Source organism: Dendropsophus ebraccatus, chromosome 7 (assembly GCF_027789765.1).
Source record: "Dendropsophus ebraccatus isolate aDenEbr1 chromosome 7, aDenEbr1.pat, whole genome shotgun sequence".
Lineage (NCBI taxonomy): Eukaryota > Metazoa > Chordata > Amphibia > Anura > Hylidae > Dendropsophus > Dendropsophus ebraccatus.
The window spans coordinates 31,673,365-31,689,883 of NC_091460.1; positions in this window are offsets into that span (position 1 = coordinate 31,673,365).

Below are 16,519 nucleotides of genomic sequence, written 5' to 3' on the forward strand. Positions count from 1 at the left end.
CCCCACTGGTGAAGGTGGCGTAAAATGGCCAGATGCAAATATATTATTTGCAAAACGGCCATTTGCGAATAAATTAAGTCGCATCTGGCCATTTTATGCCAACAAATACAACTTTTTTGCTTGATGACTTTCCCCCTAAGTGTTCAGACGATGATCAGGAAAACAAGTTGAGTGAAGTCCACGCTCAGCACGTTCTCTCCCAAATGTTTATTGAGATGGCTGCAAAATGCGTGTAGGGTGTATGTGTGTAAGTGTTATAGGGTCGTCACACTCACATAGGAGTCGGGAGAGAGCCTACAGTAGCATGTGTCTTCCCGCTCATTCTCTTATTCGGTCACGATCTGAATACTCAAACCCCAACTGATAAAAACTTTCAACATGATGACAGTCAAGAACAGCGATCAGTGAGCCATCTTGTGATGTATAACACACAAAACACACAAATATGCAATATACAAATAGTGGACCAGAGCAACTCAAAAATTGCATAAATTGTGAGTAGCCTACAGTATACAGTGGTTAGTAGTCTATGGAAGGAGAACTGGTGAATCAGCAACAGGGGCAAGGGTACCCAAAGCTCAATGATGTGTGTACATCTGGTCTCATTCCCTCAAAGTGATACTGTAGCACAAAGGACTGAAAATGTTCCTGCCCACTATGATTGAAAAGTATCACAACACACAGAGCATTGTAGCTTGCTGGGTATGAAGACTGGTCAGGGTGCCCTTGTTGACCTTTGTCCACTGCCAAAACTACCCACCATGGAAACATGATCATCAGAACTGGGCAATAAGGTGATAGCGGATGGGAGCCTGGTCTGATGAATTACACTTTTTCTTTTACAGATGGTGGTGGTGTTACTCTGGTCATTGTTCTACAGGCATCCCAATGGGTCCTCCTCGTAGTCATGTGGATGTTACGCTGACACATACCACTTACATATCATTGCTACAAAGTATATTTCTTTATGTCAATGTCATTAAGCAAATGACAGGAGAATAGTAAAAATTGTTTCTGGATAGTTTGAGGAACTTGGTTTTGACTTGACATTTAAATTCCCATCTTCTCATCCACATGAGCATCTCAGGGATAGACAAAAAAGGTCTTATCCATGAAGGCTCCACCTCACAACTTATAGAACTTACAGATGATCTTCTGCTAGTATCTAAGGTGCGATTGTGCAGATATGGTTCCCATAGTCCTCTAGGTGGCGAGCTGCCTGTGACTAGTCAGCGGGGATGTTTGACAGACAGACTGGTTATTGGTTTAGAATATAGCACCAAATATAGTTCTTCATCGGGGCCTAGCCAGGGCATGTTAGCCATTTTTAATATATCAAGAATCTTCTTAATAGTAGGAGATGTGGAGGAGCAAAAATCAAGCTTTAGTAATTTAGAAAACAATAACTTCCATTGATTTGGATGGTCATTTGAAAGTGTTTATTACCTTTGAAAGTGTTTGTTTTCATCCACATGACTATGCTGTGAGGTGACAATATATTCAAGGCTTCAGATTGTCCTTGATTTATTTTGATAATAAAAACTTGGCTCAAATCGTCAGGTGTGAAAAAATTTGCTTCAGGGTATGTAAGGAAAACTGAGAGATTGTCAGTGAAAGCAGCTGTGTAATGGGTCAGATCAATTTGCAAAACCTTAAGCGTGTATTAATGTTTCCATGATAAACATGAAAAGGTAAGGAGTCCATAGCAAGCTTGTCCGGTTTAATAGAAAAGGGTGGTTAATTGGTACCATGTACAAGCATTTTTGCTGATGGCTATGAGTAGTGTGAAAATGACATTTCCAAAGGGTTAAAATGGATTTAAAATTTTAATGGGGTCTTACTTCATAAAGCTCAAATCTGTCTGATCAAATGCCCTTTCTGCTTCCTTACCCAAAAGAATTAGCAATGTAGACTAGAGTTTTGCCAAAAATTATGGTCTGTGTCACATCCGCAGCCGTGGCACATACCTCTTGGCGCGGTCGTGCTGTCATCCCTGGTCGCGGCCACAGTCTCACCCATGGCAGCACGGGTTGTGCTGTTGCTGTCCCATCTCCTGCTCTGTGCCAGGGCTCCTCCTCCGGCTCCCTGTCAGCTTGATGGGCGTGCCCCTGTCTACAAGGGAGCCCTTAAATGGCTGCTGCTCTGCAGCTCTCCTATAAATTGCAGCCCTGCTGTCAGGATGGTATCTCTGCAGAGCATTATGCGCCCCTCTGCTCGTGCTGTTCGGCCGAGAAGGCACTGATTTTCTTGTATCCTGTTTCTGTGTTTTGTTTTGCTGTGTGTGAACTCTGGTTTATTGCTCACCTGGGTTGGGAGACACACCCGACTTCACCTGCTGAGTTCTGTCTGGCCATGTCATGGTTAATCTGTGTTTGGGTTCTGCTGTGACTGACAGGTCATCCTGCCAGTGGATCTGTCTTGTTCTCTTGGAGATCAGGGGGATGGTCCAATTACGTTCTGGACCAGAACCCTGGCCTCCTATATAACAAACCTCAGTCTGTGCACTTATTGCTGGTTATTGACTTTGTCTCTGCCCGCTTGTATCGTCTGTGTTTTTGCTATCCCTGATCTTTGTCTTATTCCTTGACCTCCCTTGCTTGCCGCCTGCCCTTGACCATTTTGCCTGGACTTTGACTACGTTTATAGGATTGTGATTTTGTACTTTTGCTGCCCGATTGTTGTGACCCGGACTGTTTACTATTCTTCATTGTGTTTTGTCTGTCTGTCTTGTATTTGTGTTCCACCTAGCCAGTGCAGGGACCGCCGCCAAGTTGCTCACCGCCATCTTAGGGCAGATTGTGGCAAGTAGGTAGAGGACAGTGGGCGGGGCTGAGCTTAGGGCTCACTGTCTTGTATTGTCCTGCTGTCCGGTTCCTGACACCTGCCCTACCACATGTTACAGTTTGGATAAGTCTGTGCCCATTGTCCTTCCCATCCACAGATCTCACAAAGTCTATTTATTCTGCTCCTATTCATTTTGGAAGCAGAGCAAGTAATATGGCCATATTAAACATCCACATTTAACAATGAATTTAGGCGATAACTGTTGTACCACTATTATTCATTGGTTTTCCCTCTTTATGTATTACTGTAATGGTGGCTCGTAAACATTCATAATGATTAACCCCTTAAGGACAGAGCCTGAAATGGCCTTAATGACAGAGACAAATTTTATGAATATGACCAGTGTCACTTTAGTCATTAATACCTTCGGGATGCTTTTACCTATCCGGCTGATTCTGAGATTGTTTTCTCGTGACATATTGTACTTTACATTTCTGGTAAATTGGAGTCGATACTCATAACAAATCTTTATGAAAAAAACCCAAATAATGTGAAAAAATGTGAAAAAATGCATTTTTCCAACTTTGAAACTTTTTTGCGTATACAGAAAGTGGTTATACCACATAAATTATATATTAAATAGCATTAGCAACATGTCTACTTTATGTTGGCGGCATTTATTAAACTATTTTTCATTTTTTTTACACAATAGGGAGCTTAAAACATTAGCAGCAAATTTCCAAATTTTCAGTAAAATTTCAAAATCAGATATTTTTAGGGACCTGTTCAGGTTTAAAGTGTATTTGAGGGGCCTGTATGTTAGAAAGCCCCACAAAGCACCCCATTTCAGAAACTGCACCCCCCAAACTCTGCAAAAGCAGATCCAGAAAGTGTTTTAACCCTTTAGGGGAGTCACAGAAATAAAAGCTAAGTGTGTAAGGAATTTGAAAATTTTAATTTTCTGTGCAGAGATTTTATTGTAATCCAATATTTTTCATAATTATAAACCTATTACCAGAGAAATGCACCCCAATAATTATTGCCCCGTTTCTGCAGTTTATAGAAATACCCCATATGTGACCCTATTGCGCTATTTGACGCAACCACAAGCCTCAGATATAAGGGAGCGCCTAGTGAATTTCAACGCCTCCGTTATATTTGGTCATTTTTGACTGTACCACTTCAGGTTGGCAGAGGCTCTGGGGTGTCAAAACCTAAAAAACACCCCTAAAGGGACACCATTTAGAAAACTACACCCCTCAAGGAATGTAACAAGGGGTGCGGTGAGCATCTGGACCCCACAGGTGCTTCACAGATTTTCCGAACAATATGGCGTGAAAAAAGAAAAATTTATTTTTTACACTAAAACGTTGTTCTAGCCTTCAATTTTTCATTTTCTTAAAGGGATAAAAGGCAAAAAAAGACAAAAAATGTGTAGCGCAGTTTCTCCCGAGTACAGAAATACCCCACATGTGGCGATAAAGTGCCAAGGGGGCGCAGGACGAGCCTCCAAAGGGAAGGAGTGCCAATTGGCTTTTGGAAGCTGAATTTCACTGGAAAGGATTTCAAGGGCCATGTCGCATTTACAGAGGCCCTATGCTACCAGGACAGTGGAAACCCCCCACAAGTGACCCCATTCTGGAAACTACACCCCTCAAGGAATCTAACAAGGGGTTCAGTGAGCATATGGACCCCACTGGTGACGGGCACAAATGTGGAACAATGTGACGTGAAAGGGAAAAATTTCATTTTTTCACTTTCATGGCACAAATGTGCCCGTCATCAAGGGGTCCATATCCTCTTTCCCCCCCCTGTTAGATTCCTCGAGGGGTGCAGTTTCCAGAATGGAGTCACTTGTGGGGGGTTTCCAGTGTTTTGGCAGCACGAGGGCTCTGTAAATGCGACATGGCGTTCATCATCCATTCTAGCCAAATCCAACCTCCAAAATCCAAATGGCGCTCCTTCCCTTCGGAGGCTTGCCCTGCGCCCACATGGCGCTTTATGTCCACATGTGGGGTATTTATGGACTCGGGGGAAATTTCTCTACACATATTGTGTGTTTTTTTCTCTTTTAACCCCTTGTGAAAATGATAAATTCAAGGCTAAACCAACATTATAGTGTAAAAAATGTAATATTTAATTTTCACGCCACATTGTTCCACATTTGTGCCCGTCACCAGTGGGGTCCATATGCTCACTACACCCCTTGTTACATTCCTTGAGGGGTGTAGTTTCCATAATGGGGTCACTTGTGGGGGGTTTCAACTGTCTTGGCAACACAGAGGCCTTTTGAATGCAACATGGCCCCTCAAAATCCATTCCATCCAAATCCAGCCTTCAAAAACGAAATGGCGCTCCTTCCCTTCGGAGGCTTGCCCTGCACCCACATGGCGCTTTATGTCCACATGTGGGGTATTTACGGACTCGGGGGAAATTGCGCTACACATTTTTTTTTTTTCTCCTCTTTTAACCCCTTGTGAAAATGATATATTCAAGGCTAAACCAACATTATAGTGTAAAAAATGTAATATTTCATTTTCACGCCACATTGTTCCACATTTGTGTCCGTCACCAGTGGGGTCCATATGCTCACTACACCCCTTGTTACATTCCTTGAGGGGTTCAGTTTCCATAATGGGGTCACTTGTGGGGGGTTTCAACTGTCTTGGCAACACAGGGGCCTTTTGAATGCAACATGGCCCCTCGAAATCCATTCCATCCAAATCCAGCCTTCAAAAACCAAATGGCGCACCTTCCCTTCGGAGGCTTACCCTGCACCCGCATGGCGCTTTATGTCCACATGTGGGGTATTTCCGTACTCAGGGGAAATTGCTCTAGACATTAAATGTTTTTTTTTATCTTTTAACCCCTTGTGAAAATGAAAAAACATGACAAGATTAATAATTTAGAGTAAAAATTTTATAAAAATTACACTAAATGTTGGTCTAGCCTTGATTTTTTTCCATTTCCACAAGGGGTTAAAAAAGAAAATGAACACAAAACGTGTAGGGTAGTGTCCCCTGAGTACGAAAATACCCCACATGTGGGTATAATGTGCTATATGGGCACAGGGCAAGCCACCAAAGGGACAGAGCGCCATTTAGAGGCTGGAATGGAGGATGGAGGCCATGTCGCAATTACAAAGCTCCTGTGCTGCCAGGACAGTAGAAACCCCCGACAAGTGACCCCATTCTGGAAACTACACCCCATAAGGAATCTAACAAGGGGTGCAGTGAGCATATGGACCCCACTGGTGACGGGCACTTACGTAGAACATGTGCCGAGAAAATAAAAAATACAATTTTTTTCATTTTCACGTCCCAAATGTGGCCGTCACCAGGGGGCCATATCCCCGCTGCCCCCCTTCTTAGATTCCTTATGGGGTGTAGTTTCCAGAATGGGGTCACTTGGGGGGGGTTTCTACTGTCCTGGCCGCACAGAGGCTTTGTAATTGCATCATGGCATCCTCTAATGGGAATGGCGGCCATACCTACTTAGCTGGGGAAAAGGGACCATTCTAATTTATTTGGGGGTATTAGGCCAATTATTAGTTTATAAGGTTGAAAATGACAGGTGTCCATCAAACTCAACCTGTGTTGATCCAGAGGAAGGCAAAAACCCCTCGTGAGGCAGACGACAGTAGCCTCATCACAGGGAAAAATTCCTTCCCGACTCCATAATGGCGATCAGAATAATCCCCGGACCAACGTGACCCCTGAAATAGGAATAAGGGACAGAATTTAGATAATGTAGAACCCCAGTGACGTGTGGTGCGCCTGGAAGCGATCCAGTATGCAGAGGCCGGGGGGATCAGGACAGGTGTCACACTGGAAAATGGTGTCCTTCCTGATCCCCCTGTTACCCCACACTCTGCACTTCTTCTGGGGTCTCCTGTTCTCCAGTGTGGGGGACGTCACCTGGAAAATGTTGTCCTGGTGCGATACGGGGTCCTTCATATCAAGAAGCGCTGGGTCCGCTCCATGGCTGATAAATATTAGGGCGCTATTACTGCTTCTGATATGTTCGGATCGTGCCGCAAGCTACAGGGCAGCGAGGGACTGGAAGAGGGGGTGCTGGTATAAAAGTTATCCCGTACAGGTGGTAACCTTTATCCAGCAGTGGGAAGATCAGTTCCCGGACGATCTCCCCACTAACTCCGCGGATGGGGGGGGAGGGGGCATCTGGGGGCAGGATTCGGGTGTCCCTTCCTACATACACTCTAAGGGTACATGCACACTGCGGAATCGCGACAGATAACCCTTCGTGCATTCCACAGCTGGCACCCACCGGCGGACTGATGCAGGCGCACGTCTCCACACGTGTCATAGACTCCATTCTATGCACGGGCGGATTCCGCTCTCCGTCCAACGTGTTCATTCTTTGGATGGACGACGGATTCCGCCCGTGCATAGAATGGAGTCTATGACACGGGTAGAGACATGCGCCCGCATCAGTCCGCCGGTGGGTGCCAGCTGCGGAATGCACAAAGGGTTATCCTTCGCCATTCCGCAGTTTGCACGTACACGAAATCTGTAAGTGTACCCTGAGGTACTGTCACAGAGTTTGTAGAATTTCACGCCATACCGTGATCTCTTATTGGGACGGTACTGGCAGAAAAGACGTGTCTGGGGGGCAGCGCACACTACGCTACCCCCAGACACGTCACTGGATGATGAGGATGAATGGAGGAAAGAAGGATCCCCCCCATTCATCCTCACTGGCTGTTTCGGTGTCGGAGGTAATAATAACGTATCCCTCTGACGCCGAAAACACCCTGGGGGCCATCTTTATACGGGGATTGGTATATGGGGTATGTAGTGGTGTAGTGTCAAACTTTATTCAATGTAGTGTGGTGTAATGTAGTGTTTTTTACGTGTTTTTTTACAGTAAGTATAAAAAAAAAACCTACGCCAACAAAGGAGTTGCTGATAAATGCCGCACTTATGTGCGGCACTTATAAGCAGACCGTGGCAGTAGGATATAGAAAAAAAACACCCTACGCCAAAAAGGAGGAGTTGCTGATTAGCAGCGCACTTTCGTGCGATGCTGATCAACACTCAGCGGCGATAGGGTGCGGAAAATAGAAAAAAAAAAAATTTGGAAAAAAAAAAACAACCTTTTTCTACATTCTGAATATCCCTGTAGCTGCTGATAAGTGTATTACACATATCAGCCGCTAGAGGGCAGCAGAGCGCAAAATCCGGAAAATGACGAGGCTGGAGCCGAAAATAGCCGAAAGAAGACGACGGGGACCGCCGGAAAGACCCGAAGACCGAACGGAATGACGGAGGACGCCGCGAACCCGGAAGACGCCGATCAGGAGCCCGGGACAGGTGAGTAATGTACAAATACCTGCCCTGGACCCCTCAGCTAGGTAGCCGAGGGGTCCAGGGCAGGTATTTACTATATTGTGGGACTCTGATCGCCGTGCCACCGGCCCGATCGCCGTGAACGGCCGGCCGGCCGTTCACGGCGATCGGGCCGGTGGCACGGCGATCACCATTACTTTTTACAGTAATGGCGGTCGGTGCCGTCCTCGGACAGCACCGACCGCCATTTTTTTCCGGGTCATCGGGTCGCCGATGACCCGGAAAGGTTCCGATCGCCGCTATTGGCTGATCTGAATTGACCAGCCTATAGCGGCGATCGTAAGCACGGGGGGTGTTAACCACCCCCCGTGCCGTGAAGCTAAGATGGCCTGCTATGATTTATAGCAGGCCATCTTCCCCGACCGCTGTGTGTGAACACGCAGCGATCGGGGAAACATCGGGCGTACCCATACGCCCGTTTGCGTTAAAGCCCAGGCAACGGGGGCGTATGGGTACGCCCGATGTCGTTAAGGGGTTAAATCCAGTACCTTCAGCCTTATGTTTAGCAGAGCTGTCCATGGTGCTGGTGCTGAATGAAGGTGCTGGATCCAATTGTTATGAACTTTTGAGAACTTTTAAACCACATGAGGTATTGCTAACCTTATCACAGAAATATACTTTTCAGACGATTCTGGTGATCCTTGATAATCTACATGACCACCTTCCCATTGGAAAAAATTGCCCTTGATCCAATATGGCGGATTTCAGGTTTCAGTTTTTTGGAGACATCAACTTTTTTGTCTATGTCGCCTAAAGCATAGAATTGGAATTTACTGTACTGATAAAGTTTTGCTGATCTTATATGCTACTATTTAGAAAATCTTAGAGTTCCTCAGACTTGTCATATCCTGTAAGACTCAGAGCAAGATTTCTAATGTAATGTTTAAAATGTTGCTTATATCTACAAATATCAGTTCACCTCGTATAAAGCCTTGCGAGTTTCCCATAATATAGTGTCCGAAACTTTACACAATTTTGAGCAAAGCTTGAGAATATTTTGCGAGTGTGACTTTTTGTCTAATAAACTCTTAATCATTCTTCATGACCATTCTTTACTTAGAGAAGTTATTTGTACGTAGCAGGATAATGGTGGAAGATCTGATGATTGAGTAATGGGTTCTATACAGCATGGGAAATGTTTGATCATAGACATGACGATAAAACCCTTAAAGGGGAAAATATCATATTCCTTAATAGAAAAGAATCTATTGAAATGTGTAAAAGTAACGTTTGCTTTGGTATAAAGGGATAGTCTATGCATTAGTAAGACAAGGGATACACTATTATATCAGGATTTATAGTTCTCTGGATATTTGTCATACCATATTCTTTCAATGTGGTTTTGATTTTTATAGATGTTCAATGGCTAAGCCTAGATAAACCTGTAGGAAAGCCTAAGTAGTTCTCCCTATGTAAAGGCATGATTATGGGGGGGGGGGGGGGGGGGGGGCATGACCTAACTGTTGTTGAATAGAAAGATGAAAACACCCAAGATCCTATGTACCTTGGTTTACCAAACAAATTTACATGCAAAATGCTGAAGCGTGGGCACCGGCAGCCTGGAGATGGGATCCCTCACCTCTCTGTCCTGTTAGAACTCATCGCCGGCCAGTTCGAATTTGGTGTTGAGTTCTAACAGTGCCCGACATGTGGCAAGTCCAGACAGCCACCCGCTTCTGCCTCTCCACTGTGGGGAGCACCTGTTTAGAGCAGGGATTCCTGTTATTATGACGGGAATCCCCGCTCTATTACAGTAAGTAGTGGTACAAGCAGTGGTGTAGCGACCGCGGTCGCCGCCGCGACCGGGCCGCTACCAAGGGGGGGCCCGCGAGGCCCCCCCTTACCACTGCACTGCCCACCTCTCACTCCCTCTTGTGACCGCAAGCAATGTTTTGCTTGCGATCACAAGAGGCAATGGCCCCCGGCTGTCTTGCGGCTCCCCAGAGAGCTCTGTGTGAGGGGGAAGTACTTCCAGCGCAGGGAGCATCGCGTTGGAAAAAAACAGGTCCCGCGAAGCTCCGACCCCTCCGCGCTAAGCCCCGCCCCCCGCCGCGGGAAGCCCGCCAGCGCGTGTGACCTGGGGGCTACAGAAATCATTCAGGTGAGTATAGACTTTTTTGGTTTTAAGGGGATGATGAGGGGTGTAGTGGTATGATGATGGAAGAAGAGGATGATGGGGGGTGTATTGGTATGATGATGGAACAAGAGGATGATGGGGGTGTAGTGGTATGATGATGATGGAACAAGAGGATGATGAGGGGTGTAGTGGTATGATGATGGAACAAGAGGATGATGAGGGGTGTAGTGGTATGATGATGATGGAACAAGAGGATGATGGAGGGTGTAGTGGTATGATGATGATGGAACAAGAGGATGATGAGGGGTGTAGTGGTATGATGATGGAACAAGAGGATGATGGGGGTGTAGTGGTATGATGATGATGGAACAAGAGGATGATGAGGGGTGTAGTGGTATGATGATGGAACAAGAGGATGATGAGGGGTGTAGTGGTATGATGATGATGGAACAAAAGGGATGATGGGGTTGTAGTGGTATGATGATGGAACAAGAGGATGATGAGGGGTGTAGTGGTATGATGATGGAAGAAGAGGATGATGGAGGGTGTAGTGTTATGATGATGGAAGAAGAGGATGATGGGGGGTGTATTGGTATGATGATGGAAGAAGAGGATGATGGGGGGTGTATTGGTATGATGATGGAACAAGAGGATGATGAGGGTGTAGTGGTATGATGATGGAACAAGAGGATGATGGGGGTGTAGTGGTATGATGATGGAACAAGAGGATGATGGGGGTGTAGTGGTATGATGATGATGATGGAACAAGAGGATGATGAGGGGTGTAGTGGTATGATGATGGAACAAGAGGATGATGAGGGGTGTAGTGGTATGATGATGGAACAAGAGGATGATGAGGGGTGTAGTGGTATGATGATGGAACAAGAGGATGATGGGGGGTGTAGTGGTATGATGATGTAACAAGAGGATGATGGGGGGTGTAGTGTTATGATGATGTAACAAGAGGATGTTGGGGGGTGTAGTGGTATGATGATGAAGGAACAAGAGGATTATGAGGGGTGTAGTAGTATGATGATGAAGGAACAAGAGGATGATGAGGATGTAGTGGTATGATGATGATGGGGGGTGTAGTGGTATGATGATGAAGGAACAAGAGGATGATGAGGATGTAGTGGTATGATGATGATGGGGGTGTAGTGGTATGATGATGAAGGAACAAGAGGATTATGAAGGAACAAGAGGATTATGAGGGGTGTAGTAGTATGATGATGAAGGAACAAGAGGATGATGGGGGGTGTAGTGGTATGATGATGAAAGGGCAGGAGGATGAAGGGGTAGTAGCATTATGGGGGAGGTGGTTGTAGTATAATGATGGAGGGGCAGGAGGATGAAAGGGGTAGTAGTATGATGATGGAGGGGCAGGAGGAGGGGACAACATGGGGGGCATCTGTAAGGGGGATAAAATGGGGGGCCATCTATATGGTTGATAACATGGGGGCAATCTATATTGGGGATAACATGGGGGGCATCTATAATAGGGACAACACAGGGGGCCATCTATAAGGGGGAAACATTGGGGGGCCATCTATAAGGTGGACTGCACGGGGGGTGTATACAATAGGGGGATATGTACTATAAGGGCGATCACATAGAGTCAGGGCTACCCACTAAATGAGGGTGTAAAGGGGCCAATACCGATGTGCAGTGTGTATAGAGATGATGGTGAGGAGCGAGGAGTCTAATATGTCTGTCTGGCAGATTCTGTGGATTCGTGGTTCGGAGAAGTTCTCATGACGGCCCAGGGCAGATGGAGAAGATGAAAAGGGAAGAACTCCGATCAGAGAAGACGTCCCCTGTGAGTCACCTGATATAACTGCACTGTAATGTATATGGTGTATAGAGCCTGTGTAGAGTGCGTCCACCTCTATATGACTGTATGAAGTGATATTGGTCTATGTACAGAGGATTTTATTCAGTAGCAGCGGCGGTGTTAGTCAGTATGTGGTAGTGTTAATCAGTAGCAGTGGTGGTGTTAGTCAGTATGTGGTGGTATTAGTTAATAGCAGCGGTGGTGTTAGTCAGTATGTGGTGTTATTAGTCAGTATGTGGTAAGGGGGGGGGGGGACCAAGTTGACCTCTTGCACCAGGGCCCAAGAGACATTAGCTACGCCCCTGGGTACAATATGCATCACTACTTACTTATAGGCTTTACACTTTCCGGGCCGGAAGCTCTGCAACTGACCCATGGAGTGTAAGAAACGATTAAACACATTTACATTGTTCCTTATGGAAACACACAGCTTGGTTCTCGAACTGCTCGGTTCTGGAACAGCCTTCCAGAAGTGATTGGGTTTGAGAACAGAGGTATTACTGTATGTACAAAATGCATGTTCCGTACTGACATACTTCTTGTTTATTACCTTTATCTAGATAATGGACTTGTATTTTTTATACTTATGTTATTGTTGTGATGACCCCAGAATGTATGTCTGTGTTCCCAGGAGATACACTCACCATCTCATGTACGGCCAGTGAAAGTCTCTAAAACAATAAAAAATAATCCAATCATTATTGAAAGAAAGAAATGCAATCTCCAAAGTTCTTATCTATTGGCCAAAAGTGCGGGTATTCCTGATAGTATTATGGGATCCAGAACCAGAGATTAAATATAAAGAGACAATACAATACCCTCTCATAGTGATACAGAGCTGTACAAAAACCTTAAGGCGCGGGTCACATCACATTCCGAAATTTGTTTCTCTTTTTGGAAGGAAGCAACAGAAAGCTCCTCCAACAGACTCTTTTAGTAGGTATATGCTGTCCTATGTCATAACCTAGTGATAGAAAAGCTGAACAAAATGATGGATCACTTACAGTACATTGTTCTAAGCAGCTGATTTGGAAATATCCTGAATAACAAGGACAATAACTAGTTCTCTGTATTATGTGCATATGCTCAGTTGTCCTTGATATTCATTAGCATCAGCTCCCTCTGCCCACTAGAAGCTGACTGGCGGTTATCTATCCATGCTGTGTATAGTCAGACAGATGCCAATCAGCAGCCGGAGGGTGGAGGGAGTGGAGCGGCAGGAAACTTAGTTACAGATTCCATTTATAATGAGGGGAATAATTGCTCTAAACAGGTTTTCCTGCAGCAAAGGCAGAGAGAGAGGCTGGAGCATGCGGCCTGGAGAAGGGTCCAGGGAGTTATTGCAGGCTGGGCAGAGTAAGTTTGACAACAGAGGTATTTCTGTATGTTACACAATCACATATGGAATAAAACTAATGGTTTAGATTTATCAAGCTGCCACTGTCTGTTTTTTCTGACCACAACCAATCACAGCTCAGGATTTATATCTTAACCATCTGTGGTAAAATGAAACCTTAGCTGTGATTGGTTGCTGTGGGTAAAACCAGACTAACAGTTTCAAACAGCTTACCTCAATTGGCCTCAAGTATATATGTTCCAGCTGGGAAGGACCTAGATTTGCAGATTATGTAGAATGTAGAGCTCCGGTTCTTTTTCATGAATGCTCACTGTTATATCACCCCACATAATACCACCATATAGATAGCCCATATAACCTTTATAGCCAAATAAGCCCAGCGTGCCAAATATTGCCAAAAGCGCATTATAAGAATCTAAATAATGCAAAAACCTACATATTACTGCCATATAGTTTTCACATAATTCTGAATTAAAATGATCAAATAATGAAAAATCCTTCTTGCACCCCACACAAAACGAACATACACCTTCTATGTTTTACAATATCCAAATAAAATGGCCCACTTGATACTCCAATATCCTAGCACATGCTACAATGTGGGTTGCATATCTGAGTAGTTTTAGTTTACTGCTAGAATTCCTGATTTTGGAGCCGTTGGAAATTTGCTCAGTCTGCCGATCCCTCATATCCCCCCTATTTCCCAGACTGTGGGGCCTCTCAGCTGCTCCATGATCTGCCTCATTAATATATATTCCCTTATATGTTACACACAAGCTCACTGGGTACCAGAGGACTTGTATCTAGGACACAGAAGTCTCTAGATTTGCATGGCTCCTGTTTTACATATTATACTTCTCTGTTCCGTTAGAGTTTCCTGTTATATAAAGCCCCGATCTCATAACTCACTGAGTCGTGTCTGTAATCCACCAGGGAGGGAATATGGCTTCTCTCATATATCTGCTCTGTGTAGTTTATGTCTCCATTGAAGGTAATATCTGTATTATATATCACAGGAGGCTTATAGTTATATTACTGTATTCCTCCTTATTGTAGATATTAGTCATGTATTATTGTAGTATAACATTCTGTAATGTCTTATTGTTGTGTCCTCAGGATCCTGTGGAGAGATTGTGCTGACTCAGACTCCGGATTATATGGCTGTGTCCCCAGGAGATACACTCACCATGTCATGTACGGCCAGTACTGGTATAGGCACCAGCTTACACTGGTATCAACAGAAATCAGGAGAACGGCCAAAGCTTCTTATTCAGTATGCAACCACCCGACATACAGGAGTCCCGGACCGGTTCTCTGGATCTGGATCTGGAACATCTTTCACTCTTACAATCAGAGGAGTGACAGAGGAGGATGCAGCAGGTTATTACTGTCAGCAGAGTAATAGCTACCCTCTCACACAGTGATACAGAGCCGTACAAAAACCTACATTAAACAATTCACTGAAGCATGAGGTAGAGAAGAAAATTTATAAACCTACCAGAGCGTTCCATGGTTTGTTACAGACTTGGCTCTGCTTGATCTCAGATGATATAAATGTCATTCCAACCTGATCCAATAGATGTAATTGTTATATTTTGTGTCCGATAATATAAAATGCTTATTGGATAATAAATACCATAAAATTACTATTAAAAAATCAGACCTTAACAATAATCTAACAACCTTACCCATAATGCTCCAGCATTTATATTGAAGATCTCATGTTAGTAATTAACCAACAGGAGTTTACTGTTTTATTGAAATTATTACTGTTTAATTTGAATTCATCACTGTTTATTTCTAGGTATTTGGATTTGTGTATTGGCTTAGACCTGGTTCAAAGAGTCTAATGATTGGGAAATAGCTATACCGGGATATATTTTGTACAGGAAAGACAGAGCAGAGAGAAGGGGAGGCGGGGTAGCCATTTATGTTAGGGATAGTCTTAAATCGACAGTCATCCAAAATACATATAAAGAGCTGGAGACTCTCTGGGTTTGCATGCAGTCCAAAGAGGGATCTGTTATTAGAATAGGTGTTATCTATAGGCCTCCGGGGCAAAGTGAGGACTATGATAATGGTGATGCTGATGGATGAATTTACTAAAATGTCATTAAAGCGACTCTGTACCCACAATCTGACCCCCCTAAACCACATGTACCTTCGGATAGCTGTTTTTAATCTGTCCTGCGGTCCATTCGGCAGGTGATGCAGTTATTGTCCAAAAAGCAACTTTTAAACTTACAACCCTGTGCCCAACGGGAGTATCTGTGCCCTAACTTTGAACCACCCCTCCGTCCCTCCTCCCCACCCTCTTCATCATTAGGAATGCCAATGGAACATTCTCTCCATGCTGAACATTGCACAGGTGCTTACTGATCCAGCCCATGTGCCGGGCTAAACAGGTGGGGAATAGTAGGCAATCTGCCTGGAGCATTCCTAATGATGAGGAGGGCGGGGAGGAGGGACAAAGGGGTTGTGCCAGCCTAATGCATACACAATCCAGGCCACTCCCGTAGGGCAAGGGGCTGCCAGTTTAAAAGTAAATTTTTAGCACAATAACTGCTTCACCTGCCAAACAGACCGCAGGACAGATCTTGGATTAAAAGCAGCTATCTGAAGGTACAAGCGGTTTGGGGGGGTCAGATTGTGGGTACAGAGTCACTTTAAAGGGGGACATTGTAGTTATGGGTGACTTCAACATGCCAGATGTGGATTGGAATATCCCTTCTGCACTTACATGTAAAAGCAAGAATGTAATAGAGACCATTACAGGGGCATCTCTGAAACAGCTTGTGAAGTCACCAACCACAGGAGAGAACATTCTAGATTTAGTATTAACTAATGGGGTCGGGTTTCTGAAGTTAGAGTTGAAGAAAATTTAGGTTCCAGTGACCACCAGTGTTTATGGTTTGACATACAAACTCACTGCGTCCAATCCTATACTACATTAAGAGTACTGGATTTCAGGAAGACAGATTTTAAGAAAATGGGGGAGTAATTAGATAAAGAATTAAGAGGGTGGGATAAAACATCTGGAGCGAGCACTCAGTGGGCAGAATTAAAAAAAATGCCATATTAAAGGCAACTAGACTACATGT